The sequence below is a fragment of the Lathamus discolor genome, chromosome 6 (genome assembly GCF_037157495.1).
Source record: "Lathamus discolor isolate bLatDis1 chromosome 6, bLatDis1.hap1, whole genome shotgun sequence".
NCBI lineage: Eukaryota > Metazoa > Chordata > Aves > Psittaciformes > Psittacidae > Lathamus > Lathamus discolor.
The window spans coordinates 15,978,908-15,993,488 of NC_088889.1; the positions used below are offsets into that span (position 1 = coordinate 15,978,908).

A 14,581-nucleotide genomic window follows, 5' to 3' on the forward strand; every position below is an offset into this window, starting at 1 on the left:
AAGACCATTGTGTTATCATTTGAAAAGAGCATAGTTTTCCTTAGCTTAGACAAGATTTCTATTAGCTTAGACAAGATTTCTAGTATGTGTGTGTGTGTATTTAATTTATTTTGGCTTAAAACCTGCATGTGTTTTTTTTCTCAGCGTGCACCTCTGTGTCTCCACTGCTCAGAAGCAGAACATGCCATATAGAAGCTGGATGTGACTGCTGGGGTTGTTTCATGATTAAAACAAATACAAAGCCGGTAAGGAAGGGCTTGTTTTAGAGAATACAACAATGCAAAACTCTGAGGAATATGACCGTTAATTAAGATGGAAACAATGAAAAAGCTGTAAGGAGTTGGTTAATCCCATGTACTCTGTCAGAGTTAAACTTCTCCAGGCCTCTGATAAGATAGGACTGGGTTTATCTATTGTATTTTTAATGTTCAAGGCTACTGAAATGCAAAAGTGCCAGATGGCTATGTAAACTAAACAATGTGCAAAATGTTTCTTATATTATCACTAAATGCCCTGGCTGGGCTGGGAGGGGTGGGGGCAATGGAAGAAAGGTTTCTTAATCATTAGAAGGCACTTAGCAGCAAATAGCCTTTAGCTGTATTTATCAATTTACAACAAAAGATTTGGTCTGTACCATTGTGAGGCCTTTTTCTAATATGACAGGGCACATATTTCATTCCCCTGTATGCTGTTGGGTGATATCCTGTGTGTCAGTGTATGTCACTGGACTGTGGTACCACTCTAGTAAACAATCTTTTTTTTCCATGTGCCCAAACAAATCACAATGGTCCTATACCAAACCCCAGAACTTTCCCCTGGAACACATGAAGTTACTGTGTCAGCAGCAGCTCAATCCCATTGTTGTTCTGGGGTTTTGTTACGATCCAGAGGAGAAAGTACTGGAAGGATGAGGAACTGTAGGTTCTGTTTTCTGCCCTGTCACTGATCTAATATGTGACGTTTGGCAACTCATTTTACTTCTGTCATCCCTCCCATCCTCATGTTATCTTTGTATATAGCAGTCATAGCTAACAGGGACTCTGAAGACTTTTGGAGATTCATCTCAGCCATCTGACACACCATGTTCATGTGATCCCATGTCTTGGCTAATTAGCTCTGCCCCTCGTCAGCACTGTGCTGTGCTGACATACACTGCTTTTTAGCTTGAGAATGGTCTCAAAGATCTTCTCACAGTATTGCATTACACAGAGTAAGTCACATCCCCACTGCTGCCCTCCTGCAGATCAGAGAAATTGGACCTTTTCGGTTTGCTAGCCTTGCCCTTACTCTGGGTGATCTGTGGTCCTCCCTCACAGGACCTGCATCCCTCCTCAGCTGCTGAAATCTTTTGGGATTTCATCTTCGGAGGGCAGAAAACTCCTTGCAGGAACTCCATTAGGCTTTAGCTACCATCTGGTGCCACTGCTTAATTCCCCTTTTCCCAGTGCCTTCCCTTTGCATTTCCCTCTTGTACTCAGTACCTTTGGTTTTGGAGGTCTTCCCTGGTGCCCAGCTGTTTCCCTCTGTAGGCTGAGGGCTCCAAGAGGATAGCATAAGGAAGATGTGTCGGGTGATGCTTACATGATGAACCACTGCCCAGCGGCTGCACAGCCTGGGACACATCTACACCAGGAACAGCAGCAGCATTTGCAGATCACTGCAAAGGGTACTTTGTGATTGTGCTGAGGTGGGAATCTTGGCAAAACAACCTAGCTAGGAACCAAGCTAGTGAGGTTCTATTACCTTGAAGGACTACTTTCAAGCTCCCAGTAACCCCTTAGCAGCTCTTTTGGTCCTGCAACCAGGAACTGAGTAGATTTTAAAGCTGGAAGGTCTATCAAATGAATTTCTTTAGCCTCCTGCTGAGGGCCATACAGATTTTTATCCTGTTATCACTGTATTAAATGCACTTGTAAGCTGCTGGTGCCAGACAGTTGGCTGGGCACTGTCACCCTTGTTGCTAAACTTCACAGCAGGTGGCACAGCGGCAGCAAGGTCCAGGCCTGGCGACACCAGAGCGAGGAGCAAGGCTGTGAGGCCGCACGCCGGCCAGCTTGGGGGCCTGCGAGGGGGGCATGATCCTGCCGGTCCCTAGCACCGGGCTCGGCCTAGAAACATCCCTCGCCTCGAACCTGCCGGCGGGACCCCACGGGCTCTGGGGAGACCGCCGAGGCCCTGAGGAGCACTCCGGGCCCGCGAAGAGGGCAGCCTCGGGGCCGTGAGGAGAGATACAGCCTCTGAAAAGACCCGACAGGCCCCGAGTCGGGACCCCGGCCCCTGCGGCCGGCGGTGCCAGGCGCGGCGGGGACGCCGGTGCCTAGCACTGTACGGGGGCGGCCTGCAAAGCCCCAACCCCCAGCGGGCCCGGGCCCGTTCCACCCCGTCCCGCCCCGGGCGCGGATTGGCGCGGCCGGCGCGGCCCCTCCCGCTGCCGGGGCTGGGCGCAGGGGGGATCCGGCCGCGCCGCGCTCAGCCCAGCTCGGCTGCTCAGCGCAGCGAGCCGCTGCCGCCGCGGAGCCGCAGTCCTCTGCGCGGGAGCGCGGCCGGCACCGCTCCGGGTAGGCTTCTTGTGGTGGGCTTGGGACAGGGAGGAGGGGCGTCAGCGGCGCGGCTCGGCCCGGCTCGGCTCGGCGCGGGGCCGCAGGCCGGGGCGGGCAGGTGGGCGGCGAGCAGGCCCCGCACGCACCTCCCGCTCTCTGGCCGGCCATGGTGGTTCCGGGGGCCGCCGAGGGGCCACTGGCCGCCTGCCGGACAGGGCTGCGTGGCGCCGGGCTCCACGGAGGGCACCGGGCCTCCTCGCTCCCCCGGCGCGGCGCCTGCCCGCCGCCGGCCGCCCCGTCTCGTTTGTATTTTGTTGTGTTACTGCCGGCGCTCCTCTCGGCGCGAGCACCCCGCTGCCGTGCCCGGGGCGCCGCGCTGTCGGCGGTCGCCGCCTCCCTGGGGGTTTCATTGCGCTTCTCCCGTTGTGTCCCCTCCCCGGCTCCGCTGGCAGCGCTCCCGTGGCCTTCCCGCCTTCGGGCGAGCCCGGCCCGACGGGTCTGACAGCGAGAGCCCGGCGGCGGGGGGAAGGAGGGCTCCTTGTGAGCCGGGTGCCGGCCCCTTCGCACGGCCCGGGGCTGCTCTCCGCCCGCGCGGTTGCATAACGCGTGGCTGAGGGGGCTGGGGGGCGGCCAGGGAGCTGCTTTTTGGCGGGTCACGGGCTCTCGGTGGGCCCGCCTGCAGGAGCGCGGGGCTTTGCCTTAAAAAAAGACAACATCAACCCCCCCCCCCCCCGTGTATTTTTAACCAAACTTTAATCTGAGCGCTGTCACTTCCTGATGGTGTGTTTCTGCATGGCTTACGCCGTGCTCATGCATCTGTCAGCCTTCCAGAGGGAAGGGTTGGGGAGCTCAGAGAACATAAGCAGTGATCTAAAAAGACAGCTTTAATCGTTATTAGGTATTGTAGGTAGTACTTTAATAAGGTGTTCACGTGGGGGTGGTGTAAGGTCCTAAGGAAAGGTTAAGTATGCAATTACAGGGGAAGAGATTTCTCCTCAAAATTACTTCCTTAAAGGCCTTACTCGAAACCATAAGTGTAGCTTCTAATTTCTTCAGTAAACCGAGTTTATTGACTTGTGCTGTGTGGCATCCAATTGGAAACAAAACGTGTATTGGCTGGAGAAATGGGACTGACACTCGTCCTGCGAGGTGTTTTATACAATGCTCAACAGCAGCGTATGTCTCTTGTCTCTGTTTATAAATAACCGGGTTGGAAGGGCTGTTAAGCACAGCCGCAGCAGCTCGGGGTTCATCAAGGGCTGTAAAACCAGCCTGCGAAACTGTGTACATACTCAAGTGGTTAACCCTGCTGTGCTGCGAGCTGCCTTGGCCTATACCGTAGCTCTCGGTATGTAGTGTGGTAGCTAGAGATATCCAGGCTAGCTTTGAAATGGGCTAATGTGTGGCACAGACTCGAGTCACAAGCCTTAATGAATGTTTGCGTAGTGCTTCGTATTTTCTCGGATGAAAGGTTTTAAATAATTGGCCATTATGATTGTCTGTCACCCCTAGAGAAGAGCAAAAAAAAAAAATCCACATGGAAGTAGGCAGTTGTTTTGGAAGTCCAGAGTCTAAACCTGTAAATGCCTGTAGGTGGTTAATGTTGTTACTGCTTAACGCGGAGACAGCAAAATGATTGACTGAAAGAAAAAATAAAGATCTAGTTCTGCTCTCTTTTCGAGCCATTCTCTGAGCATCTGCCGGACAAATGACATCCTGCTGATGGGTGAGCTACTTGTTCTTCAGTGCCCTAAAGAATTCCTGGTGTGACTCTGGTTGCACTAGTGTTGTGTAGGGTTTTTTTTCCCCTTGAAGTCTTAACTGAAAGCCTTATGCAGTGCTTTGATTCCTTTTTGGTAAATGGCTAATCCCTTGCTGCAGGGGATGGGAGTGTTCCGAATGCAGTGTTTTGGGTCCTGAGGGGAGTGCCTTGCATTGCTTTATAGCAGCCACCTGCCTTCCCCTGGCCTCAGTGATAGCATTATTGACTCATTTTGAAGGTAACTTGCCCAATATTCCTGTTACCTGTGAAACCCCGTAAATTTGCTGTAGCACAGAGCCTTTGAGGGAAAGAAATAGAATGTCAAGGGGCCTGGGCTTCATCACCAGTAGCCTGGGAACAAAGGCATTACACTTACCAAACTCCTCATGACAAACTTTCATTTTAATAGGTGGAAAAGGTTGTGGGATTTGATTTAATAACCAGTGTCTTAAAATTGTTTTGCATGTTCCATGTGACTAAGTTGTCTCATATTTAATTGGGGAATGAGCAGAGCTTGAGGAGGAAGCTGTGTATGTTTCAGTCACACTAAATGGTCTTTAAATTCTTTTCTTTTAGATCAAGGATTGTGAAGAAGCATGAGTGACTTGTCAAGCGCTAGGCTGCAGCTGACTTTCTTATAGGCATATAAACCATCTTTTTGCTTCCCTTAAAATTGGAAGCTTGCCTTATAATGTACTGTGGATATGCACCATAGTGTTGGTGAGCTCTTGGCCACCTTGAATAGCAGTGAGATCATGTGTTCATAGAGACTGGCATGTAGTTCCTATGCCAGAAGGGGCTGTGGTTTTGAGGTACAGAAGTGTCAAATTCAGTTTCTGGTGCTGTGAAGCTGAATACTGAGAAGTAGACACGCAGTACTACCTGGGTGTAACTGGAGACCTGGAGGTTCCAGGTCTCAGCATATTCATCCTAATGTGTTACTTTCACTTCTTGCTGCCGTATAGCATAACAAAACGAGCAGTTTGGTATAATCCTCAGACACCAGTGGCTTTATTACTGGCAGATATGGCATATTTTAATATTCCTGTTGCAGGCTTGATACCTGGTTTCAAAAAGGATAATGGCTTTTGTTGCACCTGTAAGTTGAGACTGTAAGGAAAACATAGGACTGGTCTTCGCGCTGTGTTTAAAGATAGCATAGTTTTGGAAGCGTACATCTGTCTTGACTTTGTCTGCTGCTTTTATGGTTTTTGTGGATTATTTGGTTGTCAGATACATTACTAAATGTTCCTATCCATGCATTTAAGCTTTTGAAGGAGGTCTTCAGTGAAAGTTGGTGGTTAGAGATAAATTTACCAGCTTTGTAAGCTCTGAGGAGGGCACAGGAATGCTGCTCTGATATGTGTGGCTGCTTGGTTTTTATTTGTACCAAATTTTACTGGTTTTGCTTTCTAAGTTGTTTTGATTCTGTTAACTTCCTGAATTTAGATACTATTAAAGTCAGTGTAATAGAACTTTTTTAATGTATGAAGGTTGTCTTTTTTTTTTTTTTTTAATGTCCTTTTTTTCACCCCTAGGTTACTGAGAATTGAATGCAGTGCCTGTAGTGTGGCTTCTGGCTGTAGTGTGGGATTTGTGTTTGTTCCCCAAATAACTTAATTTTTTTTTTTGTCCTGTGGAAGCAGAATATCTGCTGTATCACTTGCTAATCCTGGTGTTGCAGTCTTATGCCTAGGGCATAACTGAAGGTGTATTTAGTACTGTAGGCATTGAGGTTGGGTTTAATCTAGTGATTTTGGGAATGCAGAGAAATTGGAGCGGGACTGGCTGATACACGTATAGTGTGGGCTTGTATTTCTGCTGTCAATGTTACACACTAGGACAGTGAGTTGATGGTAAAAGCTGGGTGTCTGCAGTGTCGTGACGGGTATCAGAGGCAGAAGGATTAACTATAGCTGGTGGTTAACTATGCCTAACCATGTTGCAATGGCACCTCCTGTTGCAGTACACAGGTAATATGAATGTTTACATGGATCACCTTCCTACACATTGGAGGTTCAGCTACCTCTTTTGTTGTGAGTTGCTGCCACATGACTGCTTAATGCTGTTTTGAGAGTAAAAATACACTACGGAGGAACGTGTAAATGGCTGTTAAGAAAATGTCAGCTTTAAAAAAAATAAGTATTCGGTAATGGCTGACTGGTATCTTGGGGTGTAGAAAATAGTGCTCTTTTTCATGTGATTAAAAAAAGTTCCTGCTTTAGAAACTGCTGTGTCTGCAGTTCATAGCAAAGTAATGGGATTTAGGTAGCACGGAGGCTGAATTTCTGCCAGTTAAAATCTTGCTGTCCTAATGTGCCATTCTGTACAGTTCTTGGAAGCTAATATACAATGTTATTCTGCCTTGCAGCAAAACAACTAGTGATTAAAAATTCAGCAGATGCTGTGGTTCACTTAACTATTTGTTCTTGCATCATTCAGGTCACATCACACAATTAATGTTTCTAATGTTCGATCTAGCTTTTTTGCTCTAAGAATGGAAATTATCTGAACTACCATGGGATTTACGGAACTGTTTTGGCAGGAACTGGGCTATGCAAAGTAAATTATTCAGAACTGTTTTCATCCTTCCCCTAACTTGGAGAATCTCTTTTTGATTTCTCAAATAATAGTTAGTGCCAGACAGGGCTTTCATTTCTGCAACTTCTCTCACTTTAAAAATTGAAGTGTTTTCTTTTGATTGCTTTGAGATAAATGAGACTCCCTGCTTGAGAAGAGGAGGGAGAGAACATGATAGGTATAAGTGCTTGGTTTCTTACTTAAATTCAGTATTTCATTTGGCCACAGAAGTGTTTTTGTATGAGAATTCTCATTTTGTTTTGGGCATGGTTTCTACTGCTTTCAGGACATGTACTTTTAATTTGCACAGTTTTGGTTAATAGTATTCAAGCCAGCGTGTTGCTTGACTTTTAAATTAAACTTTACTTTCCCTTCCCCATGTTCCTTTAATTAGGTATGTTTTGGGTTCTTTTTGTAGCATGCATAGGTTCTGGAGATGTTTTTCTGGACTACCTGGAGCTAGAAAGCAACATGCATGTAGCAACTTTTGTAGTGTATTTTCATTTCTTTCACCAATTTTCTGTTTGGAAGCTGATGCCTGAACTGCACAAGAAGCAGCCTGTCTTATCTCTTCACAATCGGTGCAGTAACTGGCTTTGGTTGACCTTCTCAACAGTCATGTGCTGATACTCACAGTAGGAGATGGAATGCTCTTCGGTGGGTGTCCTCTAAACTGGATGCATGCGTTGACATACCTGTTTCTGAACTGTGCTGCTACAAGCATGATAAAGGTAGGATAACCATGGAGAAAAGTTGCTGGGTCATCCATTGTCTTTGAGAGTAACTTTTTATACTGGAGCAGTGCTTAGCTTGAGTGCTTAAGAGAAACTAAATTCAGAATGTGGAGTGCAGGTGGAGTGTTTTGGTCAAGGGCACACCTGAGGTTCAGCCATTCAGCTCAGTGTATTGCTGCAGGTAGCTTGAGAGTTGCAGGGTTTAGAAGGCTGTATCTTTTTATGCATGAAGTGGCAAATCAGTAGTAGGAATGGAAAAGGTGAATTTGTGCATTACAGCATGTGATATGCAGTATATGACTGATATGCCCACAAACTAGGTTTTAGAGAAGTAATGGGCAAAGCCCATTCTTTATGCACATTGTTTGAACTTGCCATTTGGATGACTTTCTGTGTTCTGTGAATTAACACATCAAGACAATGAATTTTTAGTCAAGGCAGACAGTCTTCTTCGGAAAAACCTGTTTGGACTACAAACGCTAATCTGCTTTGAGAGAACTTGCTTCAGCTGAATTGTCGGCAGATAGTCAGTTGGTTTGAAAAATGAAGTTTAAAATATGTAAACCCTCCCTCAGCCTACTTAGTGTCTTGTTTAGAACGATGGGAAAGGATTCTGATTGGGTTTTGCATATTCCTAATACCATGTATGCATGTATCCAACATTCTGTTTACTTAAGGAATTGATGTTCAGGATAATGCGTTTAATCTCCAATTGCAAAAAATAACTTCACACGCAGCTAATTCCATCTGCTGGAAGCAGAAGAGCAGGGCTGACTTCGTCATTTATTTGGGACCTGCTTTCTGCTGGGCTAATTATTATGTATGAACTTTGGAAATTTGCATAATTTTTTGGCAAACTTAAGCGGCAGCCATTTTAATTTAGAATTTTATTAACTTGAAACATCCATAGCAACTCCTAAGCTACTTCTGCTTCATTCTGGGGTTTTGGTATTTTACAGACTTTGATTTAGCAAGCTTCAGTAACATTTTTTTTCTTTCCCCCTTGCAGTGACTTCTGTCTGTAACAGCAGCTTGCTTCCATTTCCAGTAACTTTCAACCTGCAGTCTAATGCAAAATGCCTTCTGTCATTCAAATAAAAAAAGTGTTGAAATTAAATTCTCATGAAACAGATGCTAAAACATTAGATAATTAGATGTTAGGTTTTGGTTGCTCTTCTGCAGTGTGAGAAGAGCACTTGAAATACTTCAAGTGTAGATGGGTTTCAAAAAGTAACCTTGGGGAATCTGGGGCATGTCAAGTCTGGTCCTAATTCTGCTAAAAGCTGGTCTCATGATGTGAATTCTTAAACTCCAAAAAGTTTGGATGTAAAATCATCATTGCGGGTAGCTACTAAATGTTCTGTCATATTGAAAGCCTGGGGTTTTATGCATTTTCAGCTTCTCAAGGTGTCTGGCAATGCCTTTGCCACTTGATTTGCTTTTCTTGTGACCTCCTCCTCTAACTGATTTTGCTGCTTGGCAGTCAGTGGAGGTGGATAATCTGCAGAATATTAAAACAGTTGGAATTTTATAGTGAAAAATACTGTCTGCTTTATTGGAATGCTGTTATTTACTGGCTTTTTTTCTTTTGGATGCAATAGATTGGATTATTTTTAAAATCTGAACTATTCTTTCTGTGTTATGGTCTTAGCCTGCCTTCTATCTCAGTACCATCAGAAACTTCCTATTTTTGTGTGCAATTGCTGTCCTGTGTCTTTGTCCCTCTTTCCTCCTCCCTGTTGTTCCGCTGATCACTTAAGAATGCAGTTTCTTCTTTGGGATGAACGGGGTTATATTGCTAGGGTCTTTAATTCCTTTCTAATTGGCAGAAAGCCAAGCATAAAATCTTGTTCCTAAGTCACTCTAGAGATTTCTTTGTATGTGCTATTTTCTTTGCATGCTAATATCACTGAAAAGATTTTATTTCTTTCCTTTCCCCCCAGATCTAGACCAGACATAATAATGTTTGTATGTATGTGTAGGCTTGGGTGTTGCTGCTCTGCAGCCCAACAAGCAATTTGGAGTCCTTGGGCAGTTTAAGACCAAAGTAGCATCAAAGGCAGCAGCTATCCCTGTGCATCTAGGTAGGTGAAATAATTCTTGTTGTATCTAAACTTCAGAGACTAACTCCTGGCTTGTGTCTGTGGTTTGGCTCTCTGCAATGTGTCATACTGGAGGCTATATTTTAAAAAAGAGTTTGGACAATGAGTTCAAACAAGACTTGCTGCATATTGAATGATAGTAGCTAGTGTTGAACCAGACTGGAGTTTATGTTCACCGGCTCACGTGCTTACAGAGGCAGCCTAGTTCTGTTTTGATTCATAAAGCTCTTCATTGAGGTCTTTGTTTTGAACTTTGCCTCGCCCTAGGTCTTTATTGCAAAGTGTAAAAATCCTTTCCATCATGAAGCCTCCACTTTGGCATTGGGATTGCAGTCTCAGTGTATTTACGTCTTCAAAGCTTTGGTGCTTCCTCTTGTCCTGACTCCTGAAGTTGAGAGAAGCTCACTATAAACATATATGCAAAGTTTACTCTCCTGCCGTTGGGCCGCTCTTGCTTTGGTATCATGCTGTCTGTAAAGGTGACTGATTTTCTCAGTCATTTGTCTTTCTGACTGCCTGCATATGTCCCCATCCTGTCCTGGGGAGAGGAGGCTGTACCTCTGCAGGGTGTTTGTGCCCAGGCAATCCACTGTTCAGCAGTCTGGGCATGCAGGGCATGGTAGCTTGAGACAAATGGTCAGGGATCTTTAAGGAAAACCTGCCCTCTGGAAATGGGTTTCTAGACCTCAATTTAGCCATCAGGGCACCAGATCTATGTAACAGCTTGCCATCAAGTTTGGAGCAAACTGTTAAGATTCTTGCCTCTTTATTTTTAAATTTCCTTTCTAAAGAAGGATGGTACTCTACTGTTGTGCTTTAACTGAGGTAACTTAATAAACACATGAATGAAGTGCTGTTATCTTAATAAACATGAATGAAGTGATGCAAAGAGTGCTTGTTTATGCATCTGTAATCTAAGTATATCTGCTGCCACTTCTGAAATTTGGGCTGTGGGAGTATTACTGATAGCAGCAAATCCATCTTCCATTGGTGTTAAGAAAAAAAAAATCCCTGTGTTTCTCCTACAGTGCTTATGGATTTTTTTTTTTAGATGCAGTAGGACTGCAGATCTAGTCATATTAAAATGTATAATTACTTGCTTTGAGTTAGTCTTGCAGCAGAAGCAGTTGGAGATGTGGCTTTGATACAAATTACTGGGAATTCTCTTTTGATGATACAGCTTTACAGCCTAAACTGGGAATGGGAGCTCAGAGCAGTTTCAGTCATGCTCCGTCCTTGCATAGTGCATGGGATGCCACCAGCAGTGTTCTAAACCAGTTTTCCTAATAATTCCTTTGTTAGGCCTTAACAGCTTATGGAATTGTTAAAATGAAATCCAGTGATGTGTTAGCTGTAGGCTTCTGAGTAAACTGTAGGATAAATAGTAGTAGTTTACATATGCTTGTGGCAAACATCTCTGCAGCATTCTGCATACTCTTCTAGCCTTAAAAATTGCCTTTCCTTTCCCTCTGCCCTTTTTCCTCCTTGGGATCAGTAGATGTAGCCAGTGAGGAATGGGTTGTGTACGGATTTTGTGAAGCTAACAGCTTCATCCCTGGCCTGATTAAACCCAAGGAAGTGTAGGCACCAGTGTCCTGTAGGGATGGACCGTATGTCTGTGGGAAAACATATTTAAGAGGTTAGGAAGAAATGAACATGGAAAAAAGTAAGGGAACTTTATCCAAGTGTAAAATTATGTCTGCAGTGGAGCTATATGGAGCTAGTTCATTGATGTTGCTAGTTGCATTAGTGTTGGTTGTAAGGGGTTTTGGGTTTTGTTTTGTTTTGGGTTTTTTTCCTCTGTGTTTCTTGAGTCACAGCATAACAGCAAGGAATTGTTGTTCATCAGGTGGCTGCCCAGGCGGAACAAAGGCAGTTACGGACTGAGGAGTCTGTCGGTCTGCTTTCCATTTGAAGAAGCCTAGAGATCAAATAAAGTAAATGTAAAAGTTGATCATGATAGAGAAGCTTTCCTAGGGTATACGTGAGGCACAGGCTGTTGAGAGAAGGCATGTCTTTAATTAGACCAACTGGTACCACTGGGGTGGAGGGGAGGATGAGTGAGCTTCTGAGCATGAATAAATGTCAACATGTATTTTATCAGAATTGCAGTTTGGAAGCAGGGATTCACTATAGGTTGCCATTTGGCTTTGGGGTGTCCGGGGCCTTTCTGCATCTTCCATGTATTAGTCACAGTTAGGGAAGGAGCTGTAAATACTGCTTTACAAACATAAAGCATAACTCTTTAAGGAAAGGTAGATTGTAAATTGTGCAGGTAAAATAAGCTGGCATTGTCAGGCTGGAGTCAGTAAAGCTAGACAAAGTGTCAGCAAGTGATACCTGTGTCCTGAGCTTAATGTATTCACAGTGGTCATGCTGGGGAGGATTAGTGGGAGATGCTTTAACTTAAAGCTAGTAGGAACAGCAGTGCTGTTTTCCTCTGAAAAGCTACATGCTTTTACTGGAGTAGCTAAATGCAGGCATGTTAAACTTAATATATGCATGTGTGGGTAATCTGAGAAAACATCCCAACAAGTAACCCAGTAACTTTCTTCTGGGGAGATGCTGAGAATATCACCTTTGCTGCCATTCAGGGCCAAGCTGGGCTCGTTTGCAGCTTGTAAGTGACAGGCTTACTTTGCATTATGGGTATTTTAAGTTATAAGGGTAGCAGAGCTAGAGGGAGAGGTGATAATGTCTGTGCTGGGTGTTTTATTCCTTCTTTTTAGTGGGGAGGAGGAGGAGTAGATGGGACTAATTGCATACTTTCTAATTCTGGTTACTTCATTACTGAATAATCATTGGAGCAGCCCAGCAATCTGCTCTGATAGCAGATGAGCGGTGTGGCTTGCAGCACTTCAATCTAAACAAACTTAAGTGCTTTTTCCTTTTCCCCTGCAGTGAAACTGTAATTTTGTTACATGAATGTTAGAGCCAGGACAGAGGTGTTCTTGTAGCTCTCATGATGCTTCTCTGGGCTTTGTGCATGTTACAGGTGCGTCCCCAGTGTACGTAGCAAAAATATCCTAAAATACTGCATTACCTTATCTGGCAGATTCAGTTGAAGGCTTTCCAAGTAGTTTGCCAGGGGAAGATTCTGTTTAGCTTTGACATTAGGTGTTTCAGAGGGTTTAAATATAAACTGATGAACATTTAGAATATATTTGCTTTCCATAATGATACATGTTAATTAGTTTTTCTATCTGCATCAGGCCCTGAATAGTCAAATAAACTAGCTTGAGGACACCTCTGCTACCACTTCTGTTTCAGAACATAAGTCCCTGTGGTGAGAGTGGCCACGTTGGCAAGGCTGTAGCAGAATGCTGTCATTTTAGTTCCACAGTGTAGAAATGGTGTTATATGCAACCTGTATTATGCAAAAGGGAATTATTGGGCAGAACTTCAGAGAGGGTTCTTGTCCGTCTTTGAAATGGGATAAGAGTGCATTCGTGCATCAGGCTGAATCTTGGTAATGTATCTTCTTGGAAATAATGTTGATGATCATGATTTTGAGGTACTGGCTTAAGGCCATGAGAGCACTGCAGACAGGTGCCTGGATTTTGTGTAGCATAGTACTGGGCAGAGTTTAAACTCTTGTCAGGCAAACTTTTTCTGGGCTGCAGTAGAGCTGTTAAATCTGATCTATTCCTAAAAAGACAGCTGACTGTGCATTCTGAGCCACATACAATTCTTTGTCTCTGCTTTTGTCTTGAATGGAAAAGTAGTTTGTTTTTGCATTAAATGGAACTCAACTGTCACTTCCCCAAAGGGGTTCTGTTGTTGCAGGCTCTGCTTGAAATCTAGGCAGTGTTCCTGGCTCTCACTGCTTTTTGCTGTAAGCCCAGTAACTCAAATCAGAACGATGGCAGGATGGTAACACACTAAGACAGATATTTGTTGACAGGTAAAAAAATCTTGTGAAAGTAAATATATAATGAGCTTTTTCACTGTTGATTATTTTTGTAAGTTTGGGCTTGGTTGTGTTGGTCATAACTTGGCTGATAGGATTGGTCATGTAGAGCAGCTCGGTATGGGTTCAACTGCAGCATTAATCTCTTGGAGTAACTTAAGGTGAAGTGATGTTGGATTTCAAAGAATTAGAGAGTATGAGGCCCTCTTAGTCAAGCCTTGCATTTATAGGGTGGCTTTCAGAGGGAAGGACCCAAACATGCTTTGCTAACTGGCCTGTGCATCATGAACTGGAGTGGATCCATGCTTTGATAAGAACAATATGGGTTCTTCTGAGATGAACTGCATCACCTTTTTTTTAAGGAGGCATTTATTTATTTGGATAGAGGAAAAATACTTTTTTCCCTGTGAAAAATCAATAGCTGGTCAGACTCCTCCATTCATTTATAGCCACTGATATTGCAGGGACAGAAGGCTGGCAGGTTGGGGTGGGTGTAGCCTAAATAAAAACTAGGTTCAAGCCTGGAGTGTTATCTGGCAGCAGGATTGTAAGAAGAAGTCTGTAGAACATGATCTCATGGGGGAGTGCTGGTGCTGTGCTGCCTTTTTAAGAGGGTGGGGGCCTTGCCTGCATGGGAAAAAGAAGCTAGAATATGGGCTGTGAACTCCTTGTCATGCTGGCCAACCTCCTCTGAGGGTAAGTAGGTGGAAAGGGGCACGACTATGGGCAGCAGATTCAGCTGGGTAGTCAGTAAGGGTCTGCAAAGCATAGCTCTTTCCTATGAGTGAGTGAAGGTCATCCACCTGTATGCTTATAATGAATGGTAGACACCATTACGAGAGGTTAGCATCTTTTGTGCTGAGGTGGGCTGCTGGATGATAAAATGGTGTCTCTCACAAATACCTCAAATGTGGAGTGCTGGATACTGCTTTGTTAGTTGTTAAAGGGTTGTG

At 44.5% G+C, this 14,581-nt stretch overlaps 1 protein-coding gene across 2 annotated transcripts in view; it reads left to right on the forward strand.

Moving 5' to 3' along the window:
* The first annotated feature begins 2,432 nt into the window (after window positions 1–2,432).
* FBXO34 (F-box protein 34) overlaps window positions 2,433–14,581 on the forward strand; it is a 42,709-nt gene continuing 30,560 nt past the window's right edge. For both annotated transcript variants that reach the window (XM_065683256.1, XM_065683255.1), the window contains exon 1: window positions 2,433–2,558. The gene's annotated coding sequence lies outside the window, so the exon portion shown is untranslated. The remainder of the gene's footprint in view (window positions 2,559–14,581) is intronic.